Raw genomic sequence first — 20658 nt, 5'->3', positions numbered from 1 at the left:
GTGTAATTCAAACGACAAAGTTTTTGTGAATACATCTGCTAACTGATTCTTAGATCTGATCCATTCAATTGTTATAAATCCTCTTTTCTGACATTCTTTCATGTGATGAACTTTGGTTTCAATAACGTGTCTCAACTTATTACCTCCACTAGTCTCAGCATTAACTATTGCAGCTCTATTATCACACCATAAAACCATCGGAAGTGGGGGTTCAATCAGAATCAATCTTAAGGAGTTATAAATCGCAAGCATCTCCTGAGTCGCCTCGCTCATCGCTACATCATACTCAGCCTGACAGGTGGACAGAGCCACATATGTTTGTTTATGAGTACGCCAGACTACAGTGCCTCCAAATAATTTAATCAAAAACCCACAAGTAGTTAACGGATTCTTACAATCCGCGAAACTAACGTCTGAGTAACTTTGTATATCATCTAACTCACCTGTATATTTCAAACCTAAAGAGGTTGTCCCTCTCAAATATCTAAATACTCTCTTCACCATCATCCAATCATCACTGGTTGGATTCACCGGGTGCATACTTAAAACATTTACTGCATACGAGATATCTGGTCTTGTACCAACAGCCAGATACAAAAGGCTACCTACTGCCTCTCTGTATGGAGCGTTCTCTCGAGTTTCTGTTCGTTTCAACACACCATCATCGCTATTCTCTTCCCTCGTCTTTCTCTCCTGATTCGTAACTTGTGTAGTGTTCATTGGTGTTCTTTGGGGGTGTGATCTATCAAAACCTGAATTTCAGAACTGTCTTTTCAATATATTTCTCTTGACTTAAACTCATAACTCTATTCTCTCTATCTCGCCTAATAGTAATACTTAAAAATTCCTTCCATACACTTAAAATCGTCATTTCAAATTCCAACCTTAACTTTGTTTTAACTTCTAATTTCATTTCATCACTACTCGCCAACAAAATATCATCTGCATAAAGTAGTAAAATTAAAAATTTCTCTCCATTGTGCCAAGTGAACAAACATGGTTCTAAGTCTGAATTCTTCAATCCCATACTCATTGCGACTTCAGTAAATTTAATGTTCCACCGTGTGGGACTTATTCGAAGTCCGTAAAGTGTTCTCTCCAACTTACACACCTCATCTCTCTTTTCTTCATCAGTATGTGATGTTCCATCTGGTATCTCCATAAAAATCTCCTCATCTATCTCACCATTCAAAAATACTGTTTTCACATCCATTTAACACACTTCTAAATCATATTTATTTATTACTGCTAGTACTGCCCTAACTAGAGGTAGTCTAGATACTGGAGCATACGATTCCCACAACTCATACACATTTTTATCTTTGAATCCTCGAATAACTAATCTCGCCTTAAATCTCACCTTCCCATCAGTCTCAATTTTTCACTTGAAAACCTATTTAGAATAAATAATGTTTCGTCTCTGTCCGTTGCTCATCTTAAACGGGATATTTACAATTTTCCACGCCTGATTTTTCTCAATTGGCATCAAAGAAAAACTTGTATCATTTATGTTGTTACTTTTGACTTCAGATATTTCTTTCGACGACAAAACTTCTCTTCTGGGTCTCCCTCTTTTGCGTTTGGATTCTCCTTCCGATTTTGACATTGTCTTAATCTCACCTTCATTTCCATCGAATTTAACAAACCAACTTCCCTTATCAACAGTCTCACCTACCTCCAGAAAATCTTTGATATCAGTCTTTTTATATATCTCCATGAACCAATTTTTCGTTAAACCTGACGTGTCTACTCTCGTAATATTTCCTATCTTCCGGTCTCAAGAAGGAATATCCTGAAGGTGTATATCCAACATGAATAACACGCATGGCTACAGCTCGAAATTTAGGACCCGTCTTTCTCTGAAATTTCATGAATGCTACACTTCCAAATCTTTTTATTTGATTAATGTTAAAACTGTGATTCGGGGTAAATCTCTCCAAAGACGTTACCATATCGTTCGACTTATGAGGAGTGCGATTGTATGCATACACACATATGGGACATTCCATATCAACTCAGCCACCTTGGAATTTTTTGGTTCTCAGAATCTTGAATTAGCATGCTCAGAGTCAAGTACTACATGAGTACATACTTTCTCTAAATTTTCGCTCCTTTAACATTAATTGTTTGGCCAGGACAAATAACAAAACCTCAAATATTTGAAAAATCATATCTTGCGAACAGATTGGCCGATTTTGATGTGTCACGCCATAACGACGTACAATAATTATTATTAATTCCAACTTTTGGAAATAATAATAATTTCGGAAATTGAAAAAATATCATATTTAAATATCAATGGAATCATACGATTCCAATGGTATATTAAACCGATCGTCTTACATCCGGTAAGACGATGGAAAAATTTATAATTTGAGATCGATCATGTGATTCACACCACACGGGTGGCATGACCCCGCGTTGCCGAGGGCCTTATCGCCCTGGTTTCGGGTTACTGTTACGATTCAGTCCACCTTGTAACAGTCCCACCATTGTCCAATGCTTTCCTCCCCTCACCTCACTCCTCACACCTAACTACGCATCTTTATTTTTCCCTCCTCCCCGTGCTCCTCGCGCCGCGAAACGTTTCACGCGCGCTTGTTCCCCTATTCCCTCCTCTCCGCGCCCCTCTTACCGTGGAACGTGACCACGCTGGCTAAACCAATTTTCCCCCTCCTCTAATAAGACGCGTGTCTCCTCGATCTACCTACCCCCTCTCTCTATAGAGTGCACTCAGCACTCATCCACATCTTATTCCCCACCCCCATACAATTAAAAATTCGTGTATGTATTTACATACACGAATTAATATTCGACGACACGAAAAGGGCATCGCCCATGCAGTCAGTCGATCAGTCAGTCAGTCGTGTCGTGATTTCGCCCCGGAAAGGAACAAATATAAGTCTAAACAGGAATACCAAAGGATAGCTAAAAACAGCAAGAAGAAGGATAGCTAAAAACAGCAAGAAGGAAGAATAACAAAAGAGCAAGAAGGAATAACCCAACAAAAGGAAAGGTAAAATCCGAATTTTCAATCGCGAGTGTTTCCGGAAAATTACATATCAAATTTTGTGATTAAAATTCAATTTTGACATTTGACTTTGTACTGCTAAATGGAAGAACTGTGAGTGATACACCTGGAAAAGTTACCAACACTAGATGGCTCTCCACCGTGGATCTGGTTTGGGTGAACTCTCAAAAAATTCATCTAGTCCATGACTTTAAGGTATCCTCGGTACTGCTCGGTTCTGATCATCGCCCAATCCAACTGGAGCTGCTATCTGACTCCACATCACCTCACTGGATCACACACCATGTACATCACCAGCAGTCTCCTGAGAGGCATCCTACACCATCCATTGGAACCAATAACACTGGAGATCTTCTAAGGTGGGACTCAAACAATAGGGAAAACTTTATGTCTCTTCTTGAATCCTCGGATAGACTATTCATGAATTTTGCAAAAAAAAATATGGATGCTCTGAGCGATAACATGCTGTTATCGATAAGAAAGGCTGCTAAGGGGTCTGGTATGGCGAAGAAACCGCCAAACAGCAACAAAATCTGTTCTATTGGCATAGTCTGCAAGCCTTGGTTTGATGATAAGTGCCGTAAGGCTCGCCAGCATGTTTTTCTCCTCGGTAAGTGCCTAAACCTACCTGCTACCTCCACTGATGACGTCTCCAGATTTCATGAAGCTAATTCTTCATACAGACACTTGATAAGAGATAGAAAAGATTCATACAAAAATAAAACAATTGAAAGTTTTGCAAATTTACGAAATCCTCAATCCTTCTGGGAAACAGTGAATGCCAACAAAGTTTAGCAAGCAAGGACTGAATATATTACTCTGCAGGAGTGGGATGACTTTGTGAGGAAAATTTACCCGGCTAGATCAGTCATGGATATTGGTCCAGTTGTTAATAGGGATGCTTTTCTTGATGCTCCCTTTTCAACACTGGAGTTAGAGGTCTGCCTTCGTCATGGCAAACCGAACAAGGCCCCAGGAAGTGATGGGATATCTCTCGCCTTCTTCAAGCACCTATCTCCGGCTTGGTACCTTCTGGGACTATTCAACAAGGTTTACGAGTGCGGCACAGTCCCAACATCCTGGACGGAAGTGGTAGTCTGCATGCTGTACAAGAAGGGCAATCATTCGGATCCATTGAATTACAGAGGTATAGCATTGGTCAACATAATTGCAAAACTGTTCACTCAAATCCTCAACGACAGACTCTACCAGTGGGCGAAGAACAGAAGATTGATACCAGAAGAGCAAGCTGGCTTCAGAAAAGGTCGAGGAGTGATGGACAACATATTTTCCCTTCAGCTGGCAATCCAATCACGCATTAGGTTGACTGGGGGCAGAGTTTAGGCGCTCTTCGTTGATTTTCATAGAGCCTTCGACTCTGTTCTCCACGACTCCTTGTGGAAAAAGCTTCTGAACTTCGGGGTTAGTCACAAACTCATCTCAGTTGTGAAAAATTTTTACGATAGGACTAAACTGGCCATAAGAACGAGTACTGGATTGACGCAGGGAGTGGATGTCAGTGAGGGGGTTCTTCAGGGGGAAAAGCTGAGCCCTCTTTTGTTTAATTTGTTTCTCTCGGACATCGTTACTCACTTCAAGGAAAGAGGAGCCGCAGGAATTGGTATTTCAAACGAAAATGACCTCAACATGCTTTTGTATGCTGATGATTTAGTTTTATTAGCTCGCAGTCCCGTGGATCTCAGGAGAAATATGAAGATTCTTGAAGATTATTGCTGCACAAATGGCCTGACTATCAACAGCTCAAAAACGAAGGTCGTGGTCTTCAGACAGGCGGGTCCCCTGCCGAAGGCACATCACGACTTCTCAATAAAGGGTGACCCCGTAGAGATTGTCAAGGAGTACACATATCTGGAAGTGTCGTTCGCGGCAAACCTACTGGGTACCTCTGCCAGGGCTTTTGCAGTCAAGAAAACGAAATCTGCGTCCTCTGCAGCTTTGGCGATTCTGTCTAGGATCCAGGCTGACTCTTGGGAGGGGATGAACAGAATCTACTCCAGCTTGGTGGCTTCTGTTTTATTATACACTGCATCCATATGGTCACTGCATGACCTTGAGCATCTGGAGATGGTACAGGTGGATTTCCTGAAGAGACTGCTACTCCTCCCCAGAAACACCCCAGGATTTGTTCTGCGTTTGGAGACTGGGTTGGACCACACTAGCGCTGCAGTAGTCAGACAGGCGCTACACTGGATCATGAAAGTGCTTCTGATGAACTGCACGAGAATCCCCAGGATCTGCTTTCTTCAACAAGTTCAACTGACGAACTCTCAATTCGGGATGCTGAGGAATATCGATTTTTGTTGGAACTGGGTTGCCCAATTGAGGCTCGCCCTTATCCCCATCTTCTGCGAAGACATCTGGTACAACTTGGACATTGACCATTGGAGCAGTAGAGTTCCAGAAATACTCAGAATTTATAAATCTTACCGGAGGGTCCAGGACTTGGATAGGTACACTAACAGCACGTCTCTACAGATTAAAGTACTCAGATCCACTTAGGATAACTTCCTATGCTTCTATCCGGTCAGATGTAATTTAGAATTTATTAGAGCCAGAGCACAGTTGAGAATGATGAGTATTTATTCTTCTAGATTTATTGTAAATAGAGATATTCATCCAATAAGTTGCAGGGATACTTGCTCTCTTTGCCTGCTAGAAGAAGTAGAGCCTCTGCCACATTTAATTTTGAGATGTCCCTTCTATTCTCCTCTCAGAAATTATTTCTTACCGGATTTATCCTTGTCTTTAAACTCAAATTTGGATGATGCTGGGATTCTTTCCAACCTTCTAAACTCGAACAGTTATATTAGCATCAAGATCTTGTATTGTTTTTTTAAAAAATGCCTGGAACTTAGAGCCTCTGAGTTGAACTACTGATACCTGTTGGACTCCATTCTGAATCTCCTGATATTGTGACCCACCTTTATTCTTATTCTTGTTTTTAATTTTCTGGTCTTTTACAGTATATTTTTCGCAGATTTTTTCGCAGATGATCCAGAACGTTTTGCTCACTACGAACTAAAATTCTCTCTACGTTTGATGAGTGGAGTCTTCCCAAGGAATGTTTGGAAGTCGATGGCTCATTCAGATGTTCATATATCTGGAGTTCTTTTAGATTGTTCCGGGCTCTTGTATTTTGCATTATATAGCTTCATTTTGCCTTATTAGGTTTGAGTTGTTAAAAAAATTTTTTATTATTTCATCTACGATATTCAATACGATATTTTTGATCCCCCCTGTATACTTTGATACCTTGTATCACTTTACAGTAAATAAATACATACATACATACATACAATTTTGACATTTTATTTTCGCAAGTGGTTTCCGAAAAATTACATATCAAATTTTGTGATTAAATTCAATTTTGACATTTTATTTTCGCGAGTGTTTTCCGAAAAATTACATAATCAAATTTTGTAATTGAATTCGATTTTTCACATTTTATTCTTGCGAATATTTTCCGAAAATTACATAATCAAATTTTGTAATTGAATTCAATTTTTGACATTTTATTTTTGCGAATATTTTCCAAAAATTACAAAATCAAATTTTGTAATTCAATTCGATTTTTGATATTTTATTTTCGCGAGGATTTTCCGAAAATTACATAATCAAATTTTGTAATTGAATTCAATTTTTGACATTTTATTTTCGCGAGTGTTTCCCGAAAAATTACATATCAAATTTTGTGATTAAATTCAATTTCGACATTTTATTTTTGTGAATATTTTTCGAAAATTACAAAATCAAATTTTGTGATTAAATTCGATTTTTGATATTTTATTTTCGCGAGTAGTTTCCGAAAATTGGATGATCAAATTTTGTAATTAAATTCGATTTTTGACATTTTATTCTTGCGAATATTTCCCGAAAATTACATAATCAAATTTTGTAATTAAATTCAATTTTTGACATTTTATTTTTGCGAATATTTTCCGAAAATTACAAAATTAATTTTGTGATTAAATTCGATTTTTGATATTTTATTTTCGCGAGTATTTTCCGAAAATTACATAATCAAATTTTGTAATTGAATTGGATTTTAACATTTTATTTTTCGAGTGTTTCGCCACAAGCAATAATCAATACTTGATTCTGACCGAGTTGTAAGTTCGATCAGTTTGACCATACAAAATTGCTTGCTCGAAACGTGATACGCCGAATGGGTTCTTTGTATCACATTTGATTAAACGAATTGAGAAATTGAACACGGGAAAAATCGGGGAATGGGACGAGTTAGTATTGAAACGTCAACAATTTATTCACTATTTTAAAATTCGAATACACTTGGTTTTAATGGAGACTGGTTTTAACACTTCGCCGTTTTGATCATAACTAAAACTAAGAACTGAGAATTTTGGCAAAAGAAATTTGCCACAGTGGAAGGGGAATAGGCCAAAAACTGGAGGGGATAATTATACAAAAAGGAATGTTATTGGTCAAAGACTGAAGGAGGAGGGTAAGATGAGCATAGATAGAAAAGTGTCGATTTGATTGGTTGCGAGGTTGGGAATTGGCAGGGACTAGAGAGTGGGAGACGGGAAAAACCCAGACCCCAATTGTGGGTCTGCTTGAGGACTGAAAGGTGTTCGGTTAGGGTTTGAAAGGAGCAATAAAACGATGGAGTTTATAATGGCTGGACGGATTAGGACAATTTTTATAGAGGTGAGTTTTTAGGGATAGGAGGAAATGTGAGCAATAATCAATGTGAGCAATGGAGGGTGAGCAGTAAAGCCATGAAGGATTCGAAGGTGGATTAAGAGAAGGAAAAGTCTTTGTTGAAATGGAGTGAAATTGTCGAGGATTAAGAAAATTGCTGGGGAATTTACCTTAATGATATTTTAACAATGAATTTCGAAGGGTCATTGGCGACGTTTTTCCCCGAGACGCGTCAACTAATAAATGTAAGGGAAGTTGAGGGAACGAATAATGCGAAGTGTCAGGAGAAAAAATAACAATAATTCTAATGCTAATTATTTACGGACAAATATTTACAAAAATGCGTGTCTTGGCACGAAACATCCAGTGTTTTCCGAAAATTACATAATCTAATTTTGTAATTAATTTCGATTTTTGACATTTTTTTTCCGAGTGTTTTCCGAAAATTCCATGATCAAATTTGTAATTGAATTCAATTTTTGACATTTTATTTTTGCGAATATTTTCCGAAAATTACATAATTAAATTTTGTGTTTAAATTCGATTTTTCACCTTTTATTTCGCAAGTAAAAATCAGGAAATTCCGTATTAGATTTTCCGCAATAAATTCCAATCTTTCTGCAATTAAAAATTTATTAATCAATTGAAAAGTTCCATATTTGATTTTGGAACGAATTCCGAAATTCTGACGTTAAATTTTACAAAATAAATCCGATTCCTCATATTTTATTTCGGGAACCTTTTCCAATTTTCCCGCAATTAAAAATTCATTAATCAATTAAAATTTCCCATGTTTAATCGGGAACGAATTTCGATATTCTGACATTAAATTTTACAATTAAAATCCGATTTCTCGTATTTTATTTCCAGAATATTTTCCAAATTTTCCACCATTAAAATTCCGTTAAATTCACCATTTTCCTGTTCAAATTTCGGGAATATTTTCCAAATTTTCCGCTATTAAAATTTTTATTTTAACCTTAGAAGGTTCATATTCCAAATTTTTGCGAACCAAATTTTTTTTTAATTTTGATTTCACTTTATAAAAAACTTTGGCATTCCGATGTCGTCATAAAAACAAACTTTCCGTGCAAAAGGTTCGATTACCTTCAAGTACTCAAATATTAATTTCTTTGGAATACTTCCGTGGAACAAATTCCATTCCTTCCGGTTTCTTCATTTAATAAAATCTTACCCCCTTCAAGTCAGCATCATCTTATAAGGAGCATCATCCGAAAATCCTCAGTGAAGACAAGGGACCAGAGGCTATTGATCAAAGGCAATTGACTAGAGGCTAAGGATAAACCTGAGGCATTACCTGAAGCATTATCTGAGGACCATCTTCCAGTCAATCGAATTATATATATATCCTAAAATTTAATTACAGCTACCGTGAGTTAATTTAAATTGACCATTATTATTTCATTATTTCTTCCTTGTGGATTTCCGAATCGAAGAATTTATTTTTCACTATGTCTTTAGAGACATTAGTATCGATTTCTTCGGATTGAATTCATTTATGTTCAATTTCTGATAATGATTATATTATATATTTAACCCCAAATTCAAATGAACAGACCTTCTGTCGTAACTATCATTATCATATTCAGGGAGATTCCTGACTGTACTTCATTTATTTTTATCAATTAGAATCATTGTANCTAGAGGCTAAGGATAAACCTGAGGCATTACCTGAAGCATTATCTGAGGACCATCTTCCAGTCAATCGAATTATATATATATCCTAAAATTTAATTACAGCTACCGTGAGTTAATTTAAATTGACCATTATTATTTCATTATTTCTTCCTTGTGGATTTCCGAATCGAAGAATTTATTTTTCACTATGTCTTTAGAGACATTAGTATCGATTTCTTCGGATTGAATTCATTTATGTTCAATTTCTGATAATGATTATATTATATATTTAACCCCAAATTCAAATGAACAGACCTTCTGTCGTAACTATCATTATCATATTCAGGGAGATTCCTGACTGTACTTCAATTATTTTTATCAATTAGAATCATTGTACTTGAATGAGACATTCCATTCAGGAATTGAAACCTTGTATAATTATTACTCCGTGTGAAAGGGAAATTCTCACCCTCAATAATACTTTGAACTCTTTAACTTCAGAAGTAAAAAGTTCCAATAATTATTGATTATTGATCAATCAATTCAATTTATTTTGTAAAATCTCATTCAAGGTCAGAGTCAAGTCCTCAATGATTAAATTGTTCATCATTCTGACGTTAACTCAGAGCACAGATGAGGACACATAATTAATTATTAATATTTTTTTTTGTGTTTTGTTTGTTCTTTTTATTCATCAAATTTTGATTCAAAAGGAATTCAAAGGTATTTGATAATGAATGAAAATGAAAATTTGAATGGCATGATTCAATCAATTTGAATTATTGAATACCATTGTTATCAGAACTTGTAAAATCAGAGGAAAAAGTTATTGGATTAAAGTTGAAAATCCATGTTAAGCAAAAATTTGTCTTTCTTTTTATTTCTGGATTACCTAAAAAGCACTCACCATTCCCAGCTATTATCTTAACGGACAGGCTAAAACAGTTGAATTCAATACTCATATTTCCGGATTTATCGAAGGTAAGTCTGTGAAATCATGACGTAACAGATGAATAAAAAAATATTTTTTTCGTTTTTTAATATACTTTTGGAATAAAAACATGACAGTACCACAAGGAAGAATAATGAGTAATTTTTCAAGTTTTTTGTTATTTAAATCCTTCTGTTATTTAGGGACCATTCGAAAATCGAATAATTTTTCTTTTCTTCGATGGATAATGGTATTACTCAACTTTTTCGGGTATTTCAAAGTGGGATAGTCATATAGAGATGAGAGAAAATTTTTTTTCTCATGAAAAATTGGATTTTCCGTATTTTGTTCCTGAAAAATGATGAATGCCTCATGAAAGGATGAGCGTGCAGTTTTTCGGCATAATTTGAAGATGAGATGCATAAGTAATGATGGATAAGAAACGTTTTTTATAGAAAAAAGTTGAATTTATTGATTATTAACAGCTCTACTTACGTAAATGACAATGAGAATTCGCCAAGTACCAAATATTTGATGAGTTTTTAGATCAACATGGAGTATATGTCTGTTTTAAGTTTGTAATTTGAAAAATAAACATTAAATTATAGAGAAAAAGCAATTTGAAACGGAACTTTTCTGAATCACAATGTCTATCTTAATGTACGTCATCCATTTCGTTTCTTCGCCTTTGGAAAAACTTCTCCCGTAGTCGCAGAAGAATATCTCTTAATCAATAATTCCTTTTCTCCCACAGGAATGAAGCCATCATTTTTTTGTATTGCTGGAATCGCCTTTGCACTGTCGAATCTTGTTTTCAACCGTTCTTTCATATCCTCGTGTTCCTGTTTAGTGCAGAAAAACACATCGAGATCCTTGAAATTATTCTTTGCCCACTGGAACAGACCATCTGGAGCGAGAATAGATTCACCATTAGTAATTTGCAGACTTCTTCGTCTTGCTTCCCACTTCAAGACTGCGCCTACGCCATCGCCTGCCGTGTTTCCATGCGCGGTCGCATGATAGTGCGCCTCTGCTTCAACTCCAAAATCATTTTTATGCAACAAAAGATTTGCCATATTATATCAATTCTTATAGTGCTGTCCAGCACCATCTGTAACATAGATCAATTTGTTTACGACAGCACAGACTTGTTTTATGTGTCGTATCAGAATCTGTTGCATTAAATGAACTGCAGTAGTATGGTGAACGAGACTGTCAGATAAGAGGACTAGACTTCTATGTCGAATATCATTGCCGTGGCGATAATAATACACCATAGGATGAACAGTGCATTGATCATTGTTGTAAGAGAACGATTGAGCAGCGTCTTGAGCTACGAAAGAATAATTCTCCGAAAAATCGGCCTGCACTAGAATTTCACCCTTAATTAAATTCCCCTTTCATTCTTTCACGAAAGCGTTTTGTTTCATGGCAATAAAATGATGAGATTTCAATACTTTCAATCTCTCACTAAGTACATCAATAAATTCATACACTGGAAGTCTCTGGGTCTGTAATGTTGTTCTATTCACAGATTGCCAAGTCCTGAATTTTACAGTTTCAATCACAGCATCGTGGAGGAGTTCTTTCAGCGCGAGCGATAATCCTTCAACTCCAGGACAGTTTTTACACTCATCTAAGTGGCATTCAGGCGTTGAATTAGGGCACATGAGTCTTGCAAGACAGTCTTTATAGTCGGTAAGGGGACATGATGAGTTTTCAGTGAGAGTAGAAATGTTGATTGCATGCAACATCAGCTTACAATTTTGATGATAGGTACACACACATACCACGTGCGTACCACTCGCTCCTGCCAATACACAATGTTTCGGCCTCAATTCCGCAAACTTGCTGAATCCCACCGAAGACTCTGGATGAGCAATTTTATATTTCTCATGAAGATCGTTCAAGTTCTCGAGGACCATCCGCTTTTGCATTATTTTCTTCACGTCGTTGATTCTGACTGACACTTTATCCTTCATCCCTGGCATCATCCGACTATTACTCTCATAAAAACTTCGGACCTTTTCAACTGTCTCTTTGGGCAATGATTCCCCAGCCTTCGCAACTGTTGAAGCAAATATTCCTCTCTGTTCTCGCAGTTGTTTTGCTCTCATAGCCATGTACCTTGTCGTACCAAATTCACGACTCACCTTTCGCTTACTCCATGAAGGAGGAGCAATAGTCAAGAGTTATCGGATTGAATTTTTGCTTGAGTCCATCCAACATTTCATCCAATTCCAATTCTCGTGGAGAACGAAAATTTGCTGGAATGTTCCTGTGGTGCTCTGTCTCTGAATTATCATCTGCTGTTGGAGCATCGTACTCCTTTGAAGCTTCGTTGAAAATCACATCCCATCAGGATCAATTGAATGGAAGGAATTACCTGATCTCAAAGAACTCTCTGCGATATTGCTCGTAGAAATGTCTATTAGAAATCGTGTGGCACTGGACGAACGATCGGCTGGAACATTTGATGACGATGAAGAGACTTCCCGATTCTATGAAGATTCAGAGGGTAGTGATCCAGGAATGTAAGTCAAAGCTCTTTTCCTACAGGAGCTACATAGTTTTGCATTTTCTGGCAAGAATGGAAATGTCTGTCGTAGTCTTTCTGAGATTGAACGCAAGTCTTGTCCATTGTGACCTTTCTTCCCAGGAACTCACATTAGATTTGCACATCTTTCGGCATGTGGCATCTTATGGAATAGGAATGAAGAACAGTTCTGATCATTCAAAAAAGGGAAAAAAATAATAATACCGATCGATTGAGTTTACAACTTTACTACTGAAATATTTTATACCATCACTTACCTTGATCAAAGTTGATGGAGAATAAATACAGGAGAATAACCGTCGGAGAATTTCTATTAACGATACTGTAATGAACCGTGTGAGATGTTCAACACTCAAGTGTGTGATGAGGACTAATCAAACGGTTATTATTGAGGCAACTCTATGGCTCGTATGGAAACTGAATTCCGAGAAATCGGTTGTTTATTCTCACCCCCACTCGGAACCTTTGATTTCATTGCGCTCCCATTTTTTGTATCCATTGTCCAATGTTTGTGTACAGAAATCCCAAGGTCATTTCCCAAAGAAATGCGGACAACGTATGATTTCTCGGAGTTCGAAACCCGATCGGCAGCCATTGGATTTCGAACCCGAATCATCGGATTAGAAATCGCTCGCCCTACCGACCGAGCTATCGTTGGTTTCAATTTTTATTCAGTAGTAATACCCCGGGTGCTTCAAAATTATCGGCTATTTCCCGATAACTTCATTGTAAACAAACAAAAGTGTCAAGCCTTGCAGGTTTAAAAATCCCGAGCGCTTGCGCGAGGGATTTTCCCGCAAAACTTGACACAATCGTTTGTTTGCAGGGAAGTTTGAGGGAAATACCAGATAATTTTGAAGCACGAGGGGTATTTGTCGGATTATTTTTCACGTACGGATTTTGGTCAGGAGTGTCGTTTACGCAACCTCAAAATGACATCCGAGAACAACTGAAGAGTTAGTACGAAATATCCGAAAAAATATATATGTGAGTATGAAATAACCGAAAAAATATATATGTTAGTGCGAAATATCCGAAATAAAGCTCCTTCCAGCCTATCATTTGTCATCAAATGCTGCATTTTGATTGGCCCTGACTCTCCAAAATCCGTACGTGTAAAAATAATCATCATGATGAGTGAAAAATCATATGAATTCGAGCAATTAACGCTATTGCGAAAGATATTGAGCATGTCTGCCAGGTACAAGAGTAAAGTTATGGGGGTAAAAGTTTGAAACAATGTTAGACTCATATCGTAGTTGACTTTAAACATGCCAATGTTCTATTCCGAAATACAAAAAAAATCCAGGGTAGCTGAATTGACATGGAATGTCTCATGTATGATCGGAAAATCGAATTTTCCATGAAATTTTCTTCTTTTTCTCATCTCCATATGCCTCTCCCATTTTGAAATACCCCGGAAAAGTTGAGTAATATCATCATCCATCGAAGAAAAAAAAAATTATTCGATTTTCGAAACAGAGGGATTAAAATAACGAAAAACTTAAAAAATGGCTTAGTATTTATTCTCGTGGTACTGTTATATTTTTAGTCTCAAAGTATGTAAAAAAACGAAAAGAATCTTTTTTTATTTATTAAAATCGGCCAATTTGTTCGCAAGATATTATTTTCNCCCGAATCATCGGATTAGAAATCGCTCGCCCTACCGACCGAGCTATCGTTGGTTTCAATTTTTATTCAGTAGTAATACCCCGGGTGCTTCAAAATTATCGGCTATTTCCCGATAACTTCATTGTAAACAAACAAAAGTGTCAAGCCTTGCAGGTTTAAAAATCCCGAGCGCTTGCGCGAGGGATTTTCCCGCAAAACTTGACACAATCGTTTGTTTGCAGGGAAGTTTGAGGGAAATACCAGATAATTTTGAAGCACGAGGGGTATTTGTCGGATTATTTTTCACGTACGGATTTTGGTCAGGAGTGTCGTTTACGCAACCTCAAAATGACATCCGAGAACAACTGAAGAGTTAGTACGAAATATCCGAAAAAATATATATGTGAGTACGAAATAACCGAAAAAATATATATGTTAGTGCGAAATATCCGAAATAAAGCTCCTTCCAGCCTATCATTTGTCATCAAATGCTGCATTTTGATTGGCCCTGACTCTCCAAAATCCGTACGTGTAAAAATAATCATCATGATGAGTGAAAAATCATATGAATTCGAGCAATTAACGCTATTGCGAAAGATATTGAGCATGTCTGCCAGGTACAAGAGTAAAGTTATGGGGGTAAAAGTTTGAAACAATGTTAGACTCATATCGTAGTTGACTTTAAACATGCCAATGTTCTATTCCGAAATACAAAAAAAATCCAGGGTAGCTGAATTGACATGGAATGTCTCATGTATGATCGGAAAATCGAATTTTCCATGAAATTTTCTTCTTTTTCTCATCTCCATATGCCTCTCCCATTTTGAAATACCCCGGAAAAGTTGAGTAATATCATCATCCATCGAAGAAAAAAAAAATTATTCGATTTTCGAAACAGAGGGATTAAAATAACGAAAAACTTAAAAAATGGCTTAGTATTTATTCTCGTGGTACTGTTATATTTTTAGTCTCAAAGTATGTAAAAAAACGAAAAGAATCTTTTTTTATTTATTAAAATCGGCCAATTTGTTCGCAAGATATTATTTTCCAAAAATTTGAGCTTTTGTTATTTGTCCTGGCCAAACAATTAATGTTAAAGGGGCGAAAACTTGAAAAAAGTATGTACTCATGTAGTACTTGATTACATGCTAAATCAGGAGCATGCTAATTCAGGATTCTGAGAACCAAAAAAATCCAGGGTGGCTGAGTTGACATGAAAAGCCCTATATATGATCTAATTTTCTTTTGAATTGTTTGATTAAAGCGTTCCGATACTCCATTATGTTCTGGAGTATCAAGACATGCTAGTTGTAACTCCGCGCCTAGTTTACCCAATACTTCTATCGTGTACCGCCTGTAAATTCTGTCCCCTGATCAGATCGAAGATAACACACTTTTGCATCGTAACCCAGTAGATTACGTGCACTTTTTACAAACATTTCCAAACATAGACCGGTTCTGTTCTTTCTTTTCATGGGATATGCCCTCGCGAAACGCGAATAATAATCTGTAAACACTACTATAAATCGATAATTCTTGGGATGTGAGCATGAAGAAATTGGACCCATTACATCGGAGTGTATAATTTGTAACGATTGTGTTGCTCGCCTGTGCGTCATTGGGAATGGCAATCTATTAAACTTTGATACTAAACGCACCTTACAATTTGCAATTGACTCATCAAATACTACATTATTTAATTCTTTATTTTTGGGAAATTTTGATAGCAATGCTTTAAGATAAGCTAACGATGCGTGTCCAAATCTCACATGCCACAGCATCGCTTTATAATTCTGAATAAACATCTTATTTACTTTTTGAAAAGGTGTTACTTCATCTGTTATGTCTTCATACGGTGATTCTTCAATATTATGTATTTTCCGATCCCATAAGGTAAAATCAAAATTTGATTGCTCATATGGAATTTTTCTCTCGACTTGATCTATTCGCTCGCCACCTATCTCACCTTTCTCTTTATCTACCCTCATCTCGGTCTTCGCTCCTGGTTCTTCATCATCTTTCTCATCCTCATAATTCTCTTGTAACTTTGCTGCTGCGCTTCGTGTATAATATTTTCTCACCTCAGACTCACCACTCGCTAAATTCACTATTACTCGCCTATTAGTATATTTGACTGAACGATCATCTCTAGAGTTAAATTTGTTTATTTCTAAATCTATTATCCAATATGGTTGTTTGTACACCCCTGAGATAAATGACTCGTTTGATTTTGGATCAAATATTGGGTTGGGGAAAAAGTAATTTTGGTTCTTCCTAATAGATGGCATTAAAGTTGTATATCTCTAGTAATGCTTATTCAATGAAGCCATACTATAGCATGTTTAGAAGTTTACAGTCTATAGAACATCTTACAGTACAAAGTAGCGTCATTCGTCTACTCATTCAAAAATAATTGCGCTATGACAATGGAGATTCCAGAAGGCCACTTTCGTCACATTTTGCTTTTTTACTTCCGAAAAGGAAAAACTGCAGCGCAGGTTCATCGAAAATTGTGTAGTGTGTATGGTGATGAGTGCTTAAGTGAACGCCAGTGTCAGAATTGGTTTGCTCGATTTCATTTCGGAAACTTCGATCTTAAAAATGAACCTCGCCCGGGTCGGCCAACCATTGAAAAAGTCGATGAAATTCTTAATAAAATCGAGGTAGACCGACACATTTCATCTCGCGACATTGCTACGAAACTAAACGTCGACCATAAAACAGTTTTGAACCATTTACATAAGACTGGATACCAAAAGAAGCTCAATACTTGGGTTCCACATGAATTAACGTCGAAAAATTTAATGGACCGAGTTTCCATTTGTGAATCCCTGCTGAAACGAAACGAAATCGAGCCATTTTTGAAACAAATGATTACGGGCGATGAAAAGTGGATCACTTACGAGAATAATGTGCGAAAGAGATCGTGGTTAAAGCCCGGAGAAGCTTCACAAACAGTTGCGAAGCCCGTATTGAAGCCAAGGAAGGTGATGCTGAGTGTTTGGTGGGATTGGAAGGGTATTGTTCATCATGAGCTGCTCGAACCTGGCCAAACCATTAATTCAACTGTCTACTGTCAACAACTAATGCGATTGAAGCAGGCAATTGAAAAAAAACGGCCAGAATTGATCGATAGGAAAGGCGTCGTCTTCCATTACGACAATGCTAGACCGCACATATCTTTAGTGACTCATCAAAAACTGAGAGAGTTTCGCTGAGAAGTTTTGATGCATCCACCGTATAGCCCTGATTTTGCCCCGTCGGACTATCATTTGTTCCGGTCTCTGTAAAACTCTCTTAATGGTGTAAAGCTGGGTTCAAAAGAGGCTTGTGAACATCACTTGGTTCAGTTTTTCGCCCAAAAACCTCAGAAGTTCTACAGTTACGGAATTATGGTTTTACCAGAAAAGTGGCAAAAGGTCATCGATCAGAACAACACATATATCATTGATTAGTGTTTAAAATTTATATTAACAAATTCACTTTGAAAAACATGAAAAAAACTGAAATTACTTTTTCCACAACACAATATATCTATTTTTTCGTTGTCAAAGTAAAGAGCAAGTCCCATTTCTGCGAACCTTCATAAGGACAGCAAATTTCGTTAAGTGCTTCAGCAAAAATCACTGTATCAATTTCTACAGTCCTCCCATATGCCAACTCGATCTCAATACTCCCCACTCCCTCCGATCTCAACTCCGCTGACTGATTTTTATTAGCACACTTTATCACGCCTTGATTTTTCTCGTCTAATATTTTAAATATAATTTTAGAGTGGGTCAAATGCTCTGTTGCGCCTGAGTCGGCTAGGAACTCCGCAATATATTTGTTACGGTTTCATTCTTGAGTTTCGCTAGTCATTGCTCCGATTCCAGATAAATTACACTTTATTTCCAACAAATTATTCTGTATATTCATCATTCCATTTGGATCTGACTTACCTTTGTTTGAACTGTTTCCATCATTTGGTTTATCCGAATTCTTCTGATTGGACTGATTAGTCTGATTTTGCTTATTTCCATTTGAATTATTTTTGTTATAATGGTACTGAGAACTGTGTCCGCCTCTTCCTCTATGACTATCGAATCTCCCTCTTTTCCCACCATGACTATTTTCACCATTACCTCTCCTCTTCAAACCTCGCCTATCTCTTCTCCCCTGAACCTCGAGATTGGTTACCAAATTTATTATTGTATCCTGAATTACCTTTTCAATAACCGGACCGATCATTCTTTCGATCAGGACAAGATTTTGCAATGTGGTTTCCCAACTCATTGCACTTGTAGCACCTGATGCCCTGTCCAGGGTTTGGACATTCGTTCCCATAGTGTCTAAATGTCTGACACTCATAGCACCTTGGAATATTTGGTATAGCAAGGTTTGCTGCTCTCATCTCTTTCTTTTTATCAGCACCCATCTGATTCTTTGCTGCCTTATCCTGCATCACCAACATTTTCAAACCCTCATATGAAATACCCTCACTTTTGACGATTGATTAAAAAACTCTAGAGGCTCAATGGATGGTACTGATACTATGACAGCATAATAAAATGCATTTCTTTTCTCAATATCTGATAATGGAATAGCATCAGGGGCATTCTCATAATCTCTAATTGTATCTTCAAACTGTCCAATAAACTCTACTGCTGTCATTTTACCAGGAATGTATTCCATGTTATTTAAAACTTTTCTAACTGCAGGTGATGTTACGTTTGTTTCCCATCTTTTGATTTCTCTAAATTTTTACAAAAGTTTAACTGGATCTTTTATTTGAATTACTTTTGAATGATAATATCTATTGAGATGATTTATCAAGATGTCACGAACTTTAAATTTCTGTTCCTCTAGTGTTTTCTCTTCTACTACTATTTCAATTTTCTCGTCAATTATGTGAAGCAATTTTTTCGATCTCAGTTCTGATCGAAAAGTTGAAATTCAATCTTAGAAAAGTTGAAATTTTATCTTTTGATCCAACATGTATTCTCTTCTCACGTTTTCCTCTTTAACTATTTCAAATTGTAATGACTGTGACATTTTTAGCTATTTTCTGTATTTGACTTTCCTGACTTTCAATTTTTTCTTCTTTTGATTCTTTGACTTTACTTTTTAGTTTTTCTGCACCCCCTGATATCTCTTTCTCATCTTCTTCTTGATCAGAATTACTCACCTCAGCTCGCCTGTGAGTATTGTCCTCACAAATCTGATCAAGAGTTTAAACAGCCCTCGCCACATTTGTCAGTTGTATCTGATAATTCTCCTGCATTTTTTCCATCCAGTCTTTCATATCATTCCTCGCCCGTTGTTCCTTTCTAGTTACTTTCAGCAACTCAATAGTCTGTTCTGTCGATTCACTCGAAGCGGCACAAAAACCGTACACTGCTGTAACAAGCTCACTCAACTTACTCTCCTGAGCCTCCAATATCTCTGATACTGAAATTTCATTTTTGTTGTCTTTGGTAACTACAATCTCTGGGGTTTTACTCTCTTGTGGGACAACTTTAATATTAAAGTGACCTGGAACCTCATTTATAATTAGAAGTTTGTTTGATTTACCTTTGTTTATAGTCTCAATTAATGCATCAGAAATCTTATTGATTTCTGTCTTTCCACTCGCCTTCTCCCCATTTAGTTCTCTCACCTCACTTTCCTCACCGTTCTCTAAAACCTCCATCTCACCAGCATTAATAAGACTCTCCTCTGGCTTGTATCTCGGCATGAACAGTGGTAGATCATTAATAATCTTGTCTTCACTCCATTCTATAAGACGGTTTATCATTCATCATTCTCTTTTCAGTTTGGGAGAAATTCAATTTATTAGATATTTCAATTATTTGCCGAGGACTGTATCCCAAGACCAGTTGATCGAACAACAAGTATGGCTGGCCTCAGGATAAAGAGGCACGTTAAAAATCCGAACATAAGATTTTCCCCATGCCTATCCTAGACGGTCAGGTCTTTTAATACCGAACGCCAGTACACAATTGATGACCGGCTCTTCAGAGCGACCATAATTGTAAATATGGATTTTTATGACTAGTATTTAATTCAATATTTAGAACGGAGTGTCTTTTATATGTGTATCGTATGCCGGCCTACAATCACACGTGCACTTCCGTCCGCATGTATGCATTTAATTCAATTCATCATATCAATTTAGCTCACCAGTTTTGTAACCAAAACCTTCTTCTGGTATTATCAATAAGGTTT

Source organism: Diachasma alloeum, unplaced genomic scaffold (assembly GCF_001412515.2).
Source record: "Diachasma alloeum isolate Michigan unplaced genomic scaffold, Dall2.0 Dall_scaffold_00311, whole genome shotgun sequence".
NCBI lineage: Eukaryota > Metazoa > Arthropoda > Insecta > Hymenoptera > Braconidae > Diachasma > Diachasma alloeum.
The sequence above is the reverse complement of the archived record's forward strand: the minus strand, read 5'-3'. Positions refer to the sequence as shown.